This window comes from Anopheles funestus, chromosome 2RL, assembly GCF_943734845.2.
Source record: "Anopheles funestus chromosome 2RL, idAnoFuneDA-416_04, whole genome shotgun sequence".
In the NCBI taxonomy this organism is placed as follows: Eukaryota; Metazoa; Arthropoda; class Insecta; order Diptera; family Culicidae; genus Anopheles; species Anopheles funestus.
In genome coordinates, this window is record NC_064598.1 from 6,540,559 (window position 1) to 6,557,988 (window position 17,430).

Below are 17,430 nucleotides of genomic sequence, written 5' to 3' on the forward strand. Positions count from 1 at the left end.
CACCCACCATCGTCGAATCGCTAGCTTGGAAGCCTTGCAAGAGTACAAGTGTCCCGTGGAGAAGTCACATAAGTAGCGTCAGATCACAAATCATGTTGCAAATTCCTACCCATCTAGGCGGCGCTAATTTTTGTCGAAAGTCAGACAAATGTTTTCTCAACTGGTGGTGATTCGTCGGGAGTTCGTAACGTTTAACGACCCGCTTCTCGGCGAGGGAACGAGAAGCATCACCGAACGTGGTGATGCATTATCTTCTACAAGTCGCTTCACTACCGGCTTCTCCACATCTAGAACACGATGACGCAATTTAAACACCGACAACCCAAAAACACGCGACAAACTCTAACCGCCATTTGGTATGATTTATGCGGCCTATTAAATATGTGTCAAGTGTGGTAGCTAAGCAAAAGCGGAAAACCCTTCCCCATTGGTCGGAATGTTTGCGGAACACTCTGGACTATAGTTGCTTACGAGTTGTTTTAACAAAACCACGCGATCGAACACGATCACAACACGTCCACCCTTCCTTAGCAAATGTGCAATTTTTCAGCACAATATGTCAAAACATGCTTCGAATGTTTGTGCTCATACTTGTGAGTTCATTCACCAAACACGGAACGCCGGTAAATTGTTTGTTCAGCCGTGCCACTGTTGCTTCATCAGCTGAAACTTCATCTGCTTTGAGATTGTTTTTTTCATACAAAAAAACACACACTTAGGAACGGGTAAAACAAATCAGATTCTTGCCAGTGGCCTCTTGGGAGGTCTTGACAGACGTATGTCAGCAGCGATTTCTCGCATCGAAATCGTATCCAAAAGCAACTCGAATGGTAAATTAGCACCACTTGTTGCGGTGATCAGCTTGTTCGATTTTTTTTCTCTCTCTCTCCCAAATTCCTATCCAAGTGTCTTGGAAAAAGGTTACAAAAAATCAGATCTTCACACGTGTTCGATTTCCCGTATCAGTCCCGAATCGAAACATTAACGCACGAATGAACCACGAAATGGGTGTGCTGAAACGGGCTCCAAAGTAGGGAAATGGCCATTAGTGGTAAGTCTAATTAGATTAGCCACCACCGTTAGCACCGGCAGCAGAATTAATCGTAACCGATCGAAACATGCCACATGTGGGGTTCGAAGGGCTGAAGGGTTGTAGATGATGACGGTGTCGGCACATGGTCATTTGTCGTGCTTCGATGTGAAAGCGGAAGTGGGCGACCACCTACATAGGAATGGTTGTCTTAGAGAAGACCTTATACAGCATCTTTGTCTTTAAACGATTATAGAATCGTGATAAATTTGTCAAGAGTCAAGAGTAACTAAAGTATTCTTAAAAAAGTTCAGAGTTTCCGAAAAATAATACATAAAAATACATCCAATAATATTAACGTCAGCGTTCCTTTAATGATTTCTACGATTACTGAACCGTCCCCTTAAACGAAACTACTATTTATAGCTTCTTGCTTAGCTCGTGATAATCCGGTACAGCTTCGATTGAATTTGGGTGAACTCATTCACTATTTACCACCCGTACGATCTGAATCACTTCCGTACATCTTAATCATCTTCTCGGAACTGCATCGGATACACGAAAATCCGATGTCATACTTCACCAACCTAACCTGTCCGATCCCATCATCTTGAGGAAGAACATGTTGTCGTGCTGCCACAATAAGTTGTCTTTCATTCTTCGTATCAAAAACGGTAGAAACATTCGCCTATCCCACACCAGCTGTTACATGATCAGATGCTTGGAAAATTCAAATGTACCTGCTTAGCATAGTTTTTGTGCAAAATTTAACATAACCTACTCCACTCCAAACACTCGCACGGTCGTCTATCGACCGAATGTTACAAACCGTGTCGGACCACTAGAATAACGAAGCACAGTTTAGCGACAACAGGTAAATAGGAGTGGCAAAACATTACGAAGCACAACAACAAAAAAACAAAAGGATGTGGTATTTTCCAATTTCCCCAAAGCCACTGACTAGCTGTGTTCCATATTTCTGGTTGAAAATTCAAAAACTAGGACGTCCTCCAAACGATTCATCCCATTACTCTTTGCCATTCGCTGGCGAAAACTTCATTCAGCACTATTTACATTCCGTTTTCCCTTTTATTCTGTGCAAACAAACAAAAAATACCTTCATCCACCATTCCCCCCAAAAACCCAACCTCTGGTGGGACAGGAAAGTGAAGTCCTTGTATCGAATGTTGGCGTACATTCGTCAGAAAATGAATGTCATATTTTCTGTACCTAGCTGCACGTCACGTACACCAAGCCATATTCGAACGTTGGATTTAGAAGGGACCGAGAGATAGAGAGATAGTGGAAAAGAAGGCAAGAATCAGAGGGAGTAGGGTAAAATATATGCTCCACAAAGTCTCTGGCCCACATGTACCTGTGCACCTGGGCGAAAGTGAGAATGCAGTTCCACTAGTACCCGTTCTAAATTCTTCCCACCAATACCAACCACTCACCCGAAAGGGTATGTATGCCGTCTACACGAACATAACGAAGAACTGCATCATTTTTCCCTGTTTGGATTGCAAAATGGAAATGAAAATCCGGTCCCCGGAAGGTGCAACTCATTTTCATTTGCACTGTTCCCGCATGCATGCAGTTGTATGCGCGGCCATGACTTGGCCGAACGGCGACAAGCGAAGAAACGCTTCGAAGGAAGTGGAGTAGAAATACTGTCACAAAAATAGCTGCTTCTTTCAAAAACCCATGTCCCCATGTGTCTTCGATTCTAGCATCTTCAGGTGGGACACACATCGCTGTCTAGCATCGGGGGGGCCAAAGGTGTACACGCTTTTGATACTTTCCATTCGGTCGTTTGCTTTCGTTTTCTAGTTCACCTGAAGCGAATCGTGGTGAGGTTTGGAACGAGCCAGGAAGGTAGAAGGGTGAAAGCATAAAAAAACAAGATTTTAACCAACTGTCGATGTGGGTGTTCTTGGGCCGCCCAGTGCACTGTGGGGAAAAGCCAAATGTTAGTGGAACATTTTCTAAACGTTTTAATTCCTGAGTTACAACTTAACTGAGCCCCAGGCTATTATAGGATGAAATGATTTTCTACTAGAACCAAATGCACATTACATCAATATTTAATATGTCTTTTTCCTGTTACTATAACACTTGAATTGCGAGGAATTGTTTGTTAAGCTCATAACGCCCAAAGGTATGCAATTCTAATTTTTGGGGTCTAAAAAGCATTGTTGAAAATTTCTAAAATCATATAATTTAAACATTGCATATCTTTAGGCGCATAGGATATTAATGTCACAAATATGCTACTTGTTAAAATGGTTTATTTCTTTAAATATTTAAGGAACAATTGTATTGTAAATAATATAACAAAACTTAGTTTAAAAAAACATAATCCATCTTTAGGATATTTGTTCCCTTGTGTTCCTACTATCCACACAGGGAAAACAGTCCGTCCCCCGAGCATCGCAGAGTGCCACAAAAAAAAATACAACTCCACTCATTTGCTGACGAAATGACACCGCATGACGATGATGACAAACAAAGCTGCTGGAGGAAAACCCCCAACGGATGCAAATGTTTGATTCCGGTTTGTCAACCCCAACGCCGTCATTCCGGGTGGTTGGGCATGTAAGACCCTTTTGCAGAGATATCACCCACCTCTCCATCTCGCCCTAAACACAAAATGGGGCTCGTTTTGAGGTTGGATGGGTTGGATGGGCACCTTATCTAATCCCACCGCACATTGGTAAGCCGTGTGTAACATTGGACGTACGGAGATGCATCGTGGCTGTTTTGCTGTGTGTTGGAAACGGGTGATACCGCATTTAATGCGATGGCTTCGTCTTCATTGCACGCTGACAAGATGGGCACGCACAGGGAGTGGGTTTTTTAAATCCAGGTCAAGAATTAATCATTTCCACCGCGCAGCTGGAGGTGGGAAAACCGGGCCTGAACCCAATCGCTTCCGTTTGTTTGGGGTTGTCCGCAAGCAAAACATCTCATTTACTCGCGCTTACTCGCCCCTACTCGCGTGGGTGACGACGTCTTAGATGCGTAGGCCTTTTTATTGAAGGTGGACCCCTTAATGTCCCTCTCCTACTCAAGCACACGCACACATTAAAAAAACCATTCCGAAAATCCTAACCACCCATCCGAATTCGTTTGGGGGGGGGGGGAGTTAGAATTTCCCAAGCACTTGCTGAAGCGTGGTGGAAATGACAGCACCCGGATGGGGACGGGTGATGGGTCGTGTTTTGAAAGCGTGTGTCAAAATGGGACAGTTCAATAAATTATATTTTTAGCAGCTAGCAGACATAGCAACTGGGGATTGCTAACCGTCCACACTGCTGACGGTGTATGAGCGTTTGGTGGCATCCTCTGTGTGTGTGGATGCTTGGACAAAATAAAGCACCTTCAGGTGTAAAAGTCACGCGTATATAGTATAGCTGCGTATTTCTTTTTGGCACACATTTTGCTGACATTCAGCTCACGTCTGCCATAATCGTGTCGGTAAGGCAAATAAAGTTCCATTCAATCAAACATCTCGAACGCGATTTCTTACATCTGGATGTGTTTTCTCAAGTCAAACAGTTTCATGCGCACGAAGAAAAGAAAAACATTCCGTAACGCGCACGTTTAGTATTCATCGGCCGTATACAAACGTTCGATGAAATTGCATTAAAATTCATACCCAATTTTCCGACATTTTCATTGCGAGTAATTACCATCATCAGTGGATCGAAGAAAAACTACCACGAAAAACTACAACCAACAACAACTATCAACTACCAAAAAAAACACGTCAAAACCGTACAATAATGAGCGTGCACACATTTCGGGGACACTGAGATGCGCCATGGGCAAATGCATCATTTCCATTGCAGCACGTTTCGAGTGGTTCGTGTTTTATTTTCCATCGTTTTCCTTTTTTTTGTGAGCAGAAGAAAGAGAAAAGGGTAGCTCACAAGGTAGTGAGGGGTAAACTTTTGCTGGAACCGTCTCCAGTTGCCAGCCAGCAACCCAGAACAATCGTCCGCTTATCGATGGAAATTCGTTGTACTGCCGCCAGGGTTCACCGGGTGTACCTAGAGTGAAATACTGAATGCATCCGCATCCGATGGAGTTTTCTTGCACGAAATCAACAAACGAACAACAACAAAAAAAACCATCATACAAACTGTTTACACTTGCTTCCTGTTGGCCTTAGCGAGGCCTGGATTTTTGGAAATTTTCTCACGAACTTGTTGCCCATTCTGTTCCCCCGTTTTTCCGACCGGGTAACATTGATTCTGCATTCGGAGTTGGATTTCGTTTTTGGAGACAGAGAGAATGGGAGTAAAAAAAAGGTTGAATAGTAAACGTCACCAGCCTCCACATCAGATCGTGGTGGAAACGGTGGAAACTACCAGTTTTCGAAGAAGCAAAGCGAATAAAAAAAGTGCTCCAGACACAAATGCTTGTGGAATACAAAGTGTACAGCCTAAAGGTTTGGCTTATGGAGGTTTCCGCAACAGGGAGATACTTGTTTAGTCCTTTCTTGCCTGGTTTCCTTTAGGTTTTGCACCAAATTCCACCACCGGAATCAGGCAGCATTTCGATGCGTACGTTTGCGTGATTGCTGCTGGGGAAGAGTGAGATCTCTGTCCTTCCAATCCACGTCCGCATCCAGACAATTCCACCAGACAATGTCGTCTAAATGCATCGGTTACGATCAAATATGCGTTTGCTAACCATTACCGACGCAACTGGGAATGTTCGTCGTCTTGAAATTGTCTTCCCAAAAAAAAACACAAATCTGAGGGAACCATATTTCAAACTTCTCGCTGTACTCTGTAGAACCATTTCAGGCACAAATATAGGAAACAACAGAACAACTCATACCTGTGGCTGTTGTTTATTCCATCTTCATTACGTTTCTCAGTTTGGAGTTTTTTTTTCTTTTTCGTCACACATACTGTTATCCAAGGTTTGCTTGAAGACAGCAATTACAAGTTGCCTCTTATTGTGCCATTTCTTGTCCGCCTGGTTAATGATAATTACGTGACATTTACGAGTACGGGTAGGCGCCCGTGTCATCCATTTCAGAAGTAGTTCAGTTTACCCGAGGAAGATCCACATCTTGTGTTGTTACATTACATTCCACTCACATACGCCAGCAGAAAGGAGTTCATCTCGGACGAGAACAAATTCTGAACATAAAAACACTTCACTCTAGGTTTCTCATTGTTCACTTATTTGCTTCATTGTACACAAAAAAAACTCTCCCATACAGAAAAGCTCTTTAGCGAAAACTCCTTTTTCACTGCGAAACGTAGATGTTGTACCATCGAATCGAATCGAAGAACGTAACCCGAGGTTAGCTAATTACTGGTCGTTACGAGCAACGTTCCATATAAGGATAAGTGCACCGGGATCTCAAACGCCACAGGACCTAACGGTGTTCGGGAGCGAACGGTTCTGAATTGGTCGAGAAATCAATCAGAGCATCCAGCATCCAGTGGATGACCATCCCGGCTCGCGCTAGGTGTGCCAGATATGGTGTCCCATTTTATCACCCGAAACTCCAATACGGGGAAAACTGCTGATAAGGTAACGCAGCAGCAGAAGACACGTTACGAAGTCATACAGACGGGCGGCGCACATCGATAACCGGTTAAAACATCGACAAACTCGAAACATTCACTCATGTTTTCTCTCTCTCTCTTCCACTCATAAACACACCAAAACATACGTCTGACATTGCGTAGCTCCCTTGTAATCCTGTGCCGGAAGAACCAAAGTCACTCTGCCTTGACGGCGTTACGACAATTGATTGGCAGTGGTTTCAATTAAAAAACCGTCTCCCGCTTATCAGTTTCGGCTACGGGTGCTGCTACGTATGCGTTGCTAATCGCAATGTATCAACAGGGTTGCGCTGTAATACCTGCTGTTGTACAGTGTCACGTTTTGTGTCTCTCGGCCCAGACAGATAGACATGTGTGTTACGGAATTCTTCGGTGTACGAACGCCTGTTTCTGGACGGATGATATCGCTCATCATTAAGTGGCGCCAGTTGCTGGAATTGAAAGGTGCTCGCAGCAAACGAACTACCAGACACGGTCGAGATGCCATGTTGGGACAATGGATGAAGGGCTTGATTATTAGCTGATTAATAGAACTCACTTCCGTAGCAGCTTCCTTTTGATCCTGGCCTCGTTTCAAGTGGTCTAATTGTGAAGCATCGGGTGTCCGAAACGAACCTATCATTTTCTTCTCTACCAGACCACCCAGAAAAAAAACGCCATACAACCATACTACACGACACCACTTCCTGCTAGGGGTTGCCGAAAGGGAAACATACACACACGCTGTGCTGAAAGGGAAAATAGATGTCATCCTCCAATGAACGGTTTCTTCCCTTGTAGACACCCCGACGAATCGACCGGAAGAGATGAGATCGTTAATTCATCGTTTCTTTGCACCAACCGCAGCCGGGTCGGTAAGGAAATCTATACCGGAAGCGGTTTTGCTCCACGGGCACGTGCTCATCGTGCTATTAGCAAGAACACGCGTGCGCATCAAATTAACGCCATTCAAAGCGAGCGCCACCCAAGTAAGTTACACAACCGGGTACGATCGTTTGAGGGAAAATCGGAAAAAATGTGCGTGACACAAGTCACATTGAAATCACGCACGAACATCACGCGGGATTGCCGACGCCACTTGAGAAACTTGCGAACCCGAAGCCGGAAACGCCGAATTTTGTCTCGCAACGGCACAAGTGGTGTATTCTGGGGCGGTTGTTTATTTATTACCTATACCATGATGAGCCCCGATGAGCAATTACACACTTTGGAAACCTTACCACAAGAGGCGTTTCAACCACCCACGGTGTTTTCTTTTTTGGGGGTTTTTTTGTTGTTGTTGTTGTTTGTGACGAAATTCTTCTCACAAAAATAGAAAGTGACGACCCATTTTTGGTGATATTGCCACATTCTTGAACTCAGAGTTCGTTCGTGTTCGCTAAAGTACCTAGTTTGGGCTTATGTAAGATCACTCCAATTCTCGATCACTCAATTCTATCCGAGTAAGGAATATTTACGAACACTTTCAATCACATTGATGACAAACATTGTTTAATTAAGAGTGGATTTAGCTGTTCCAATGTTGGATGTAGTAATAAAATTGCATTTACTGCTTTGCTCAGATACTCGGACCAAGATGATGAAGTACAAGAGCTCGTATCAACGTGCTCTCGAACTGTTCCGCAACTGAAGATCGAAGATATCGTTTGTTTGTGACTGAGAAACCAATATAGACATTCGGGTCCAAGGCATTGCTGTTACGGAGGAAGTCATGAGCATAAACCTTTCCTGGGTCCGTATGGGTGCGACCAACTTCTCTTCCCTGGATGTTGAGACTAGCATTGACGTGACTACTGATTGATATATGTATATTATGTACGCCACCAATTTTTAAAATAAACATCATCATACCCCTGCCTGCATACAGCTCTACCTCTGTACCGCGCTGTCAATTAGTGCGAGTCGGCTTTTGGGCGGAGCACACCAACGGAAACCTGACCCTTTTTTGGAGACTGCTACGCTGGACAACTTGTGGTCCCCGTCCGCGACGAGTGGGACATTCGTGGCGTTCCATCTTGCGGCGTTGATGGTTTGCGGTGCACGAATGGAAGAAGAACAACAAAACAGAAAACCAACCAGACCAGCATTAGTAGCGGCCAGATCATCTCGGTGTTAACCAGAATAGCTAACAAGAAACAAACAAAACGACGCTGGGCCGTGTACTAGGCATCGGGTACCAGCAGCGTCACTTGCGAGCGGATGCATATGGGATTTCCGTTGAAACCTGTGCGCACTTGACGCTATGGTGATGTTGCAACCGAGAACTTGAACGAACTGATATCTTCCCGAGAACTGTAGTCGTTTTGTTTGTACAATAATACGAGTGAGAAAATATGGTTACTGGTAACTTCTGGTTCTGGAGTTACCCGCCTAGACGACACAACCGAACGCAAAGACAGGTGGCGTTAGCGTATTGATTCTTCTTGTGCTTGGAAGATATTTTCCAGTGTTTACGACTTATCGCACACCCGACGGGATAAAAGGGTTGAAAGCCTTACCTGGGTCGGAGAGCAGTGTCGCAAGAAGTTAAGATACTTCCAGCCAAACGCGCATATACACGTGTGCGTCCCTTAATTTATGGGGACATGTTCTAGCAGCAACAAAGTATTTCCATGTAACCGTCCGCAAGCCGTCTCAAACAAACTGCGGTTTGCCAGTGTTTGCACAGCATCAGACAAACATGGCACAAGAATACAGGATACATGGACTTAATGAAATGTAAAGAAAATTAGTCATTCTAGTGCCGCTGCTTAGCCACCGTAACGTAACCATCTCGCCACGTAACGACCCAGGTTCCGGGTTGCTAATGAGATTAATCGGATAGCAAATAGGCACCAGTAATTAGGATACTGCCGAGAGACGTACAGAGAACACCGCCCGGAATCCTTCCTGCACACGATGGGAACTCCGCCCAAAAAAGTCCGGCCCTCGTTCGGTGCGATAAGTGCTCGCGGAAGGGAATTTGCTTCGCATAAGTTATGTCGCTCCGTTTGTTTTTAACGCCCTAGAGACAAGGTAGAAGATGATACGCGTACATACCTTTTCTCGCGATGAATGCTACCGTGGCCGGCTCGGTGTTGGAGGTTCACTTATCTGCAACAGCAAAAAAAAGGAGCGAGAAAGAAAGATAGCAGAAATTGTATTTTTGTGTAACAGAATCAGTGTAAACAACGCGCTGCGCGGATAATATTCAAAAGGGGAAGAGTGGAATTCTGGAGGTTTATCGCCACCAAAAGGCGCCATTCTCGGATTCGTGTGGGGTGGCCCAGATAAGTGTGAAGGTACACAATGTACACCTTCGCCTCTGCAATGCTCCAACGGTGCGTAACGCACTTCCTTTATCTTTCACACTCGCTTCCCAAGGAAAAAAACCCCCACGCGCGGGAATTTACCCATAGTGGGGTCAGTGGGGTCGTTATAAAGAAAAAACAGAAAAAGCGAGTCCGATTTGTACTACACCCCCATCGCAACAACAACAACAAAAAACACCAACAGGTGCATCATAAATCAATCCCACCAGTGCCCATAGTTCCAGCTCATATCCTTTCCACATCTACACCTTCCGAAATCTCATCGCCATCGGGTAAAGGCGCCGTAAATTGATATGGATGTATTATCTGTACCGGGGCTCGTTTTGTACGGTTCTGCTGCAAACTTGCCGCACGATCCGCTTCGGCCGATAAGAGTGCGAGATTTCTTCACCCCTCGGTGCGTTGGTTTTCGAGCTTCATTAAATCTTCATCAGACTGGTGCGTTTCGTTTGCGTCCGTCCGTGTTACAAGAAGATTCTAAACATACAAAAAAACGGTTCCAGGTGACTTGTGCCACCTTCACCCGACAGCTGCAACACGCCGTAGTGTCCGTCGCCGCAGTCACGTCCGCAAGCGCTGGAGTTGCATTTTTAATTAGCCGCCTTTATGTCGCAGCAGTAGTAGTAGTGTGGTGACCGGGCACGAAGCCGGTTCCATAGATTGCGGTAGATTTTTATCTAAAGACCGACCTCGCTCAATGGTGTGCCGAATATTGATGGGGAGGGTTTCATTATGCTGAATGTAGCATTCAACATTCAATGGCACCAATTATCGACGATAGGGATCTTTGGATCGAACGGGGGGAAATTATGCATTGATTATCTAGTAAATTGTTTCTTTTTTTTGGAATTAAGTATATGAACCATAGCTTATCTATACCCATCGGCAGAAAATGTCTCTTCAGAAATGTATTTTTAAATCAGTTCCAGCATAGGAATTTGAATCTATTAGATAACTGAATATATTTTACCGCTTCTGTCTAGCAAATCGACAACCTATCAAGCTAAAAACGATTATTATGCTAATATTTCTTTGAGAAGGTGACCAATTTTTGAGGATTTGGATGCTATAAACTTTATATCAAATCGCATCAAATAACATCCGGAACGACCTTGCCCCTCAACCCTGTAGCAAGGACTGACTATCTGAGGATTGATTTAAGGATTGACTCGTTCAGTGTCAATATCAGGACCGAACTAGACCCCAGAAATCTGGTGAGTCATCAAATATTTATCAATAGGTGTAAGGCTATTGCTTAAATATCTTTCGAAGTACGTTAAGACTAAGACTGTTAAACTAATCCGCACTATGGCATGTCCTGATTTTCCAGTATCAGCCTAATTGTAAAACATTTAAAAACACAGCTCTTTCGCAATCAAAACTAACAAACAATTTTATTCAATATCCCCCAAACAAACTAACCATGAAAACGAGCATTCCTTTGCTGCCTTAAAACCCCCCAACCTTCCGGTCTCTGCCGGAACGAAATCCGTCATTAAAATGATTAACATTTTGCAAAGTAGTGTCATTTTTATGGACCGAGTCTCGCTGGTGTCGCTTTTTATTTCCGTCTTAGCCTTCCGTTCCCTTTCCTCCGGATACCCTTGGTTCGTTAAAATTCATCCATTTGGCACGTCCGTTCAGGCACGTTGTTGTTTACGAATACTAAGCCAGTACTCACTGGGGGGGTAGCCGTAAACTGGAAACGTTCAGAAACCGAGTTTACGAACCGAAACGGATTGCATTCTACGGCCTCCTTCTGGTTGCTTGGTATCAAAGCGGAAAAAAGGAAACATTGAAGAGTTTGCGTGCTACTCCCCACGGGATATTTCCCCACCAACGACGATCATGTTCGGGGACCCCGTTTCGGATTCGTTCCTGTGGAAACTGATGCGCGCTACCGCAATGCAACGCACCGTGGATGGATAATCCACACCTTACACAGTGCGCAACAATGATGTGATGTTGATGAATTTTTGCCGACCTTCGGTTTCGAACCACCCGCCCAACATCAGAACTGGCGGAACCATGATCGAGAACCGCAACCGATCATAAAGTTGTATAATTTACGATAAAAGGATATAGGCGCATCGGGTATGAGAACATGGTTGAGATTAATACGGGCACAGGTATGTCCGTACCGCGGTGTCTCATTGGCAGGACCCCACACCGTTAGGTCTTAAGTTGATGCTTAAAAAAATGAAAATGAAAAAAAAACTGAGAAGGTTTTAGCAACAGCGAAAAGCGGTACCCAACACACTTTTGCTGGTCGCCCTCCTCGCTCTCGATGGGGGGAAGATGTCAATAAACATGTATACTTTACGACCCCGTCTCACTACGCACTCGCACTGCCGACCGGCTTCAACCTGAGCGGACACCACGACTGACACCACCTGATTAGATGCTGGAAGGATCAAGTTGTCGCACGACGATAAACGACCTGCTTTTGGGAACGTGACCGGTTTTTATTCGCCAAATTCGTACGCTTGATGATTCATATTAGAAAATAAAGAGACGAACGCATCTAAACTACACTACAGACCCTGCCAGCATCACGAAACTTTAAAGTTACGTGCTGCTTCAGTACTAATTTAACTTTTATTTAATTTGCTCTTCAACTCTGACGTAGGAAAGAAACAGTCGTCTCGAACTTGTTACATCCATCTCTTATAGGTAACGGGAGAGTTTAGTGTTTGAAGTCGCTCACCACACCGTCCACACGGCGTATGAGGACGTCGCAAAAGCTGGAACCATAGTAACATGAGACGTTGGAATCCACGCCTAATGTGTGGATCGTGGCTAATGATGCTGTCTGGAGTTAACATATGGGCACTTCGGGACCCCATTCACTCGTTGGTCAACTGATTTGTTTTCGAAGAATTCATTTCCGGTTCCAGTAGGTTAACCACAATCACAACCGTTGAAAACACGTCCCAACATCGAAAGCATCGAATTTCTAGTATGCGAAAGTTAGCATACTCGTAACAGCGCAACTTTGCAACAAGCATCAAATTTGATCCTCTCTTATTTTTTTCTCCCCTCAAAGCGTGGCTTCGCATTCGCCGTGTGAACGTTACGATTCTGCGCGAGTTCAAAACGACGCCCCAAAAAACGCAGAAGCTAAACTTGCGCCAATTAAACCCGTAAGCCGCTCATCAATCACGCAACCACGAACGCCATTTAATAGGATCTTTTTATAAAATATCGGTGTTGGAGCGTACGGTTTCAAATCTCTCCATTTCTTCAACCCATGTTGTATCAATCAAACGCATTGAATAAAACACATCATTTGGGGGTAGCAACATGATAGGAAAAATAATAATAAAATGCGTTATTTTAATCCTTTACACATTTCGTGTGATTTCGAAGAATTATTGGAACATCAAGTGTCCAAACAAAAGCCGAATACATCGGCCACATTTTTTCAAACTTCATTTTTTTTTTTACAAAACCACTTTTCATCATACTTCTATGCACGATTCTTCAACCTTATTTTGAAGATCATTGAAGATTTGACCATCGAGTCTGCTCAAGAGTTGAATTCCTACTTGAAAGTCCAGTTAGCATTGGGCTGTTGTGCAAGATTCTACGCCGAAGGGCAGATGGAGCGTGAACGACCCCTAAGCTTCGTCTGCCACAAAATTGACAGAAAGATATAAGTAAATAAATAACTAATATTTTTATAGGATGCAGACATAAGGTAAGATTTTCACCTTATGAGAAAATGGAAGTTAACAAGTGATTAGTGACCACTAATCAGTTTCCAGGAAACCCGGTCCAGGGCCGTTATCTTCCATTTATACCTTATCTATGCCTACATTTTTATCTTAAACTAGGTACTATTGTCTTGTAATTCATTTACTGAAACATCAAGTATATTACTATGTAAAAATATGTTTTGCATAAAAATCATTACTATTTCTAATAATCTAAAATAATAATGTTTAATAATCCTTCTTTCAACAAAAAGTACTATCTTTAAACAAATACTTAAAACAGTAAAATCACTATTTCAGCCCCTTTTTACCTTAAACCACAGCGAAAGGAATGGAAAACTCAAACCATCCCGGACACTGGGAATTACATCTTTAACCACCTTCGAGAGTTCTTTCGTCAAGAGGCTTTAAACGATGCAGTAGGGGGCGGTCAATAGAAGTCAATTTAGGAAAATCATCCCAGTCGAGGTACGAACGAAAAAAAAATCATCATCATCACTACCACCATCCCACCCCAATCATCAACTCAAGACGGTTGAGGAAGAAGAAGAACAAGAAAAACACTTATTAAACGACGGGACCATTTCGTTCCTTTGGGCCAACAATGATGAGCTTTCGATGAGAACCCCAACCGGGAACCAGCATCATTTTCGGGATTTTAAGCGATTGCTTCTTTCGGCTTGTTGTGTGCTGTTTCATTTCCTCCGTTCTTTCCTTTCTTCTGCACCGTATCATCAAAACTTCCTTACGTACGCCCGGGCAAGTAATGGCGCTGGCGATCGGATCGATGTTGGATGGTATTCGACCACAGGTCGACTTATTTCTCTCTCACTTTTGCACGAGTTGAGTTTTTGATTTCATCCACAAAACGGTTGGATGCTGCTGTAACTGGCTGCTCCGAACGAAAACTGCACCCCGTGCGATCGCGTGGCGAATGCGAAAAGAAAGGAATCCAACTAGAGGTGGAGCGAATAACAAAAAAAAAGCATACACATAGCTTCAATCCCGAAAAATAGGGGTTTGTGTGTCCCCACCGCTGGGTTGTGAGGTGCTCAAAATTCTTGGCCCCTCCGGGAGTATTCAACGCTGTTTGTGTGTCTGTGTGTGTCAGTAAAGGGCTGACGTCGTTGATCGGGTTCGATTGACCGGACCTCGTTAAATCGTGCTTTCAGGGCTCACGGACACGGAGGCGCAAGGCACAGGTGAAGATGACCATCCTTAAGACGAGTGCTGCGTGTGTGCTCTTTTCCGTTGATCGTTAGTTTCTTCTGCTTCTGGCACAAAATATGTAGTCTTCTTTGTGATTTACAAAGTCTCTCTGTCTATCCCTGGCTGTTTCCCTTTCTTTCTTTCTCTCGCATCTCTCAATCATTTCCCAAGACGGCAGGGTAATGCCGAAACGTTCGAAGATGGCAAGGCAAGTGGCACGAAATTACCGCGAGGGGATCATGATGCCATCATAAATCGTTTCCCACCGGCTGCTGCTGGTTGCTGCCCGTTCTTACCCTGGGAAGCATAAATTTTCCGCTCATTTCCGAGAACGAGAAAGTATACGTCACACCACAGGTTCGTTTTTTTCCACCAATAATGTGCGAGTGTGTATGGGTGTTTCTTCCTTACTGGTACTCTTTTGCGACAAAATATATCGCGATCGACATCACCTTTCGATGCTGGTTTACTTTCCGTGCTCGGATTGATGAACATCGCAAAAAAGTCCCAAAAGAGTTGAATCGTTTTACCCGTTGAATAATGCTTCAACGTAGCTGACCACATCCAAGGAAGACAGATGGGATGGGCTGTTTTGGGGCACAGAAACCCCCAAATGGGGATGGAATTCTTGACGGGAAATAAATAATTACAGAAGCCGTTCGAACGAATGCATGATGCGCCGCGCCGGAAGCATTGCGAACAACACATAAAATGGCGCCTGTAACAGTGTATTCACGCGAGGCATCACGCGATCCCTGGACGTAGCGTTCGACGAGATCGATGGGCGAAAAGCGAACGTCAGAACAATGGCACATTTAAATTCTGAAGCGTTGCAACATTTCATATTGATATTATACACCTTTTGAAAGCCGCTTGGAAAGTAACTTCACTTAAGATCGCTTAACGATCACTTTGTTGGTTACGCGAACTGGAATAGATATAGAAATGTAGGTTCCCTTGTCTTGTTCAACCTGATTTACGATTTGCAAATCCTCGGAACTGGTTGATTCAGGAGTTTTCTAGCTTTCTTTTTTTGCCAAACACCTTTTCTCCTTTGTATATATCCATTTTTCCCTCCATTGAAGTAAGCAAATTGTGTGGAATGCAGAAATCTTCACCTGCTCCATCCAAAACCCCCGCAGCCTTATCTGAGGTACTACGCGAGCACCATTTCTCCCAAGGCGACAGGTGAAATGCGACTAGTGATTAATTGATCGGACGAGTTTTTTGTTCGGTTGGTTTTTGCAAAAACTGAAAAGAGCATAAATATTTTAAGACCTGTCGTTCGCCTACTACCTCTTCTTCACGAACTCGTCCAGAGCTAACAGGTCCGAGCAAATAATCTCAGCTTTTAGTGTTTCGGGTTAGCTTTGCATTACCATTTATGTGCATATTCCAAACAAGTAAGGACTTTAAAAAGATCATCTTCTTCATAACAGTATTGAATGAAATACTGTTTATATCGCTTGTTTTACTCTCAACAAATCACACATCAGCGGGGATTAGCTCCTTCTTAACTTTTCACCATGCGATCATTCATTTCGCTCCATTCCTCCATGACGCTTACTTATGCAGCTCCAGGACGGTATGATGTAAGCCGCATGCCTATCCTACAAGCTACAGTTCCATACTCCATAGCACAAGCGAGGCAAGATCCATCCATTATCAAAGATGAAGATGCCATTAATGTCACACCCACCCCGGACGGAATATGTCAACCGTCGCTGACGACATCACTCCACTGGATGGGTTCGTGTGTTTGTTTGCACTACATTCTGCTTCTCATAATACGCACGCTCACCTTTCCAAGAAGTGCGGTTTATTCTTGGTTTCGTTTCATTCATCACGGACGGAATCGCGCAACAAGGAACGACCTGTTAGACAGGAGACAGACGCTGACCAAGAAGACCGTGTCGTACACATGCACCAACCTCGTAACGACTCCGCGGTAACAAGACGCCGCCATCTTTGTGTACCGTGTGCGATCGGATGTGATGCGTCCAACAAGCAGAAATAGGGAAGGTCTCCGAAAGAAGACACCATCCTCTAAGCGTCGACTAGACACAACAAGATGGTGGGTGGGTGGATGTGTTTTCGCCTCTTGCCTCTAGTCTATTCGTTTGTGTGCGTCCGCGTGTTAGATTAGGTAATTATCTGTCAACGTCAAGGAAACAAAACCATGTAAACTACGTCCGACAAGACGCACCCGCACGTTAAATATCCCAGCGAGTAGACGAATGTTGCAAGACCGATGCTACTGTCAAAGGTGGATCGAAGATGAATTTTTACATATGACCGATATACGATAAGGCATGACACCGCCAATCTTTGACGAAGTCTAATAGGCGAACTATATTATCTACTGTGGATTACCATGGATGAGCTATGCCGTAAGGTAAGTTGTGGTCTTTGCTTCATTTTGCTATCAAAATTGATCAACATCCGCTTTGGATTTCTTCATCTACCAAAACCCACGCTTTATACAAATCCGATCTTCATCCTCCATAATCGAAGACTGTTTTGAAAACAGTTTTGGAGAGGTGCGTATATAAAATGGACAGGTGGAATATTTG

General features: G+C 44.0%; 1 protein-coding gene across 7 annotated transcripts in view; it reads right to left on the minus strand.

Moving 5' to 3' along the window:
- LOC125766393 (interference hedgehog-like) overlaps positions 1-17,430 on the minus strand; it is a 77,499-nt gene that overhangs the window by 36,269 nt on the left and 23,800 nt on the right. For 5 of the 7 annotated variants that reach the window (XM_049432294.1, XM_049432290.1, XM_049432292.1 and 2 more), the window contains one exon: positions 9,661-9,714. The exons of the other annotated variants lie outside the window; for them this stretch is intronic. The gene's annotated coding sequence lies outside the window, so the exon portion shown is untranslated. The remainder of the gene's footprint in view (positions 1-9,660; positions 9,715-17,430) is intronic. 7 annotated transcript variants of the gene reach the window in all.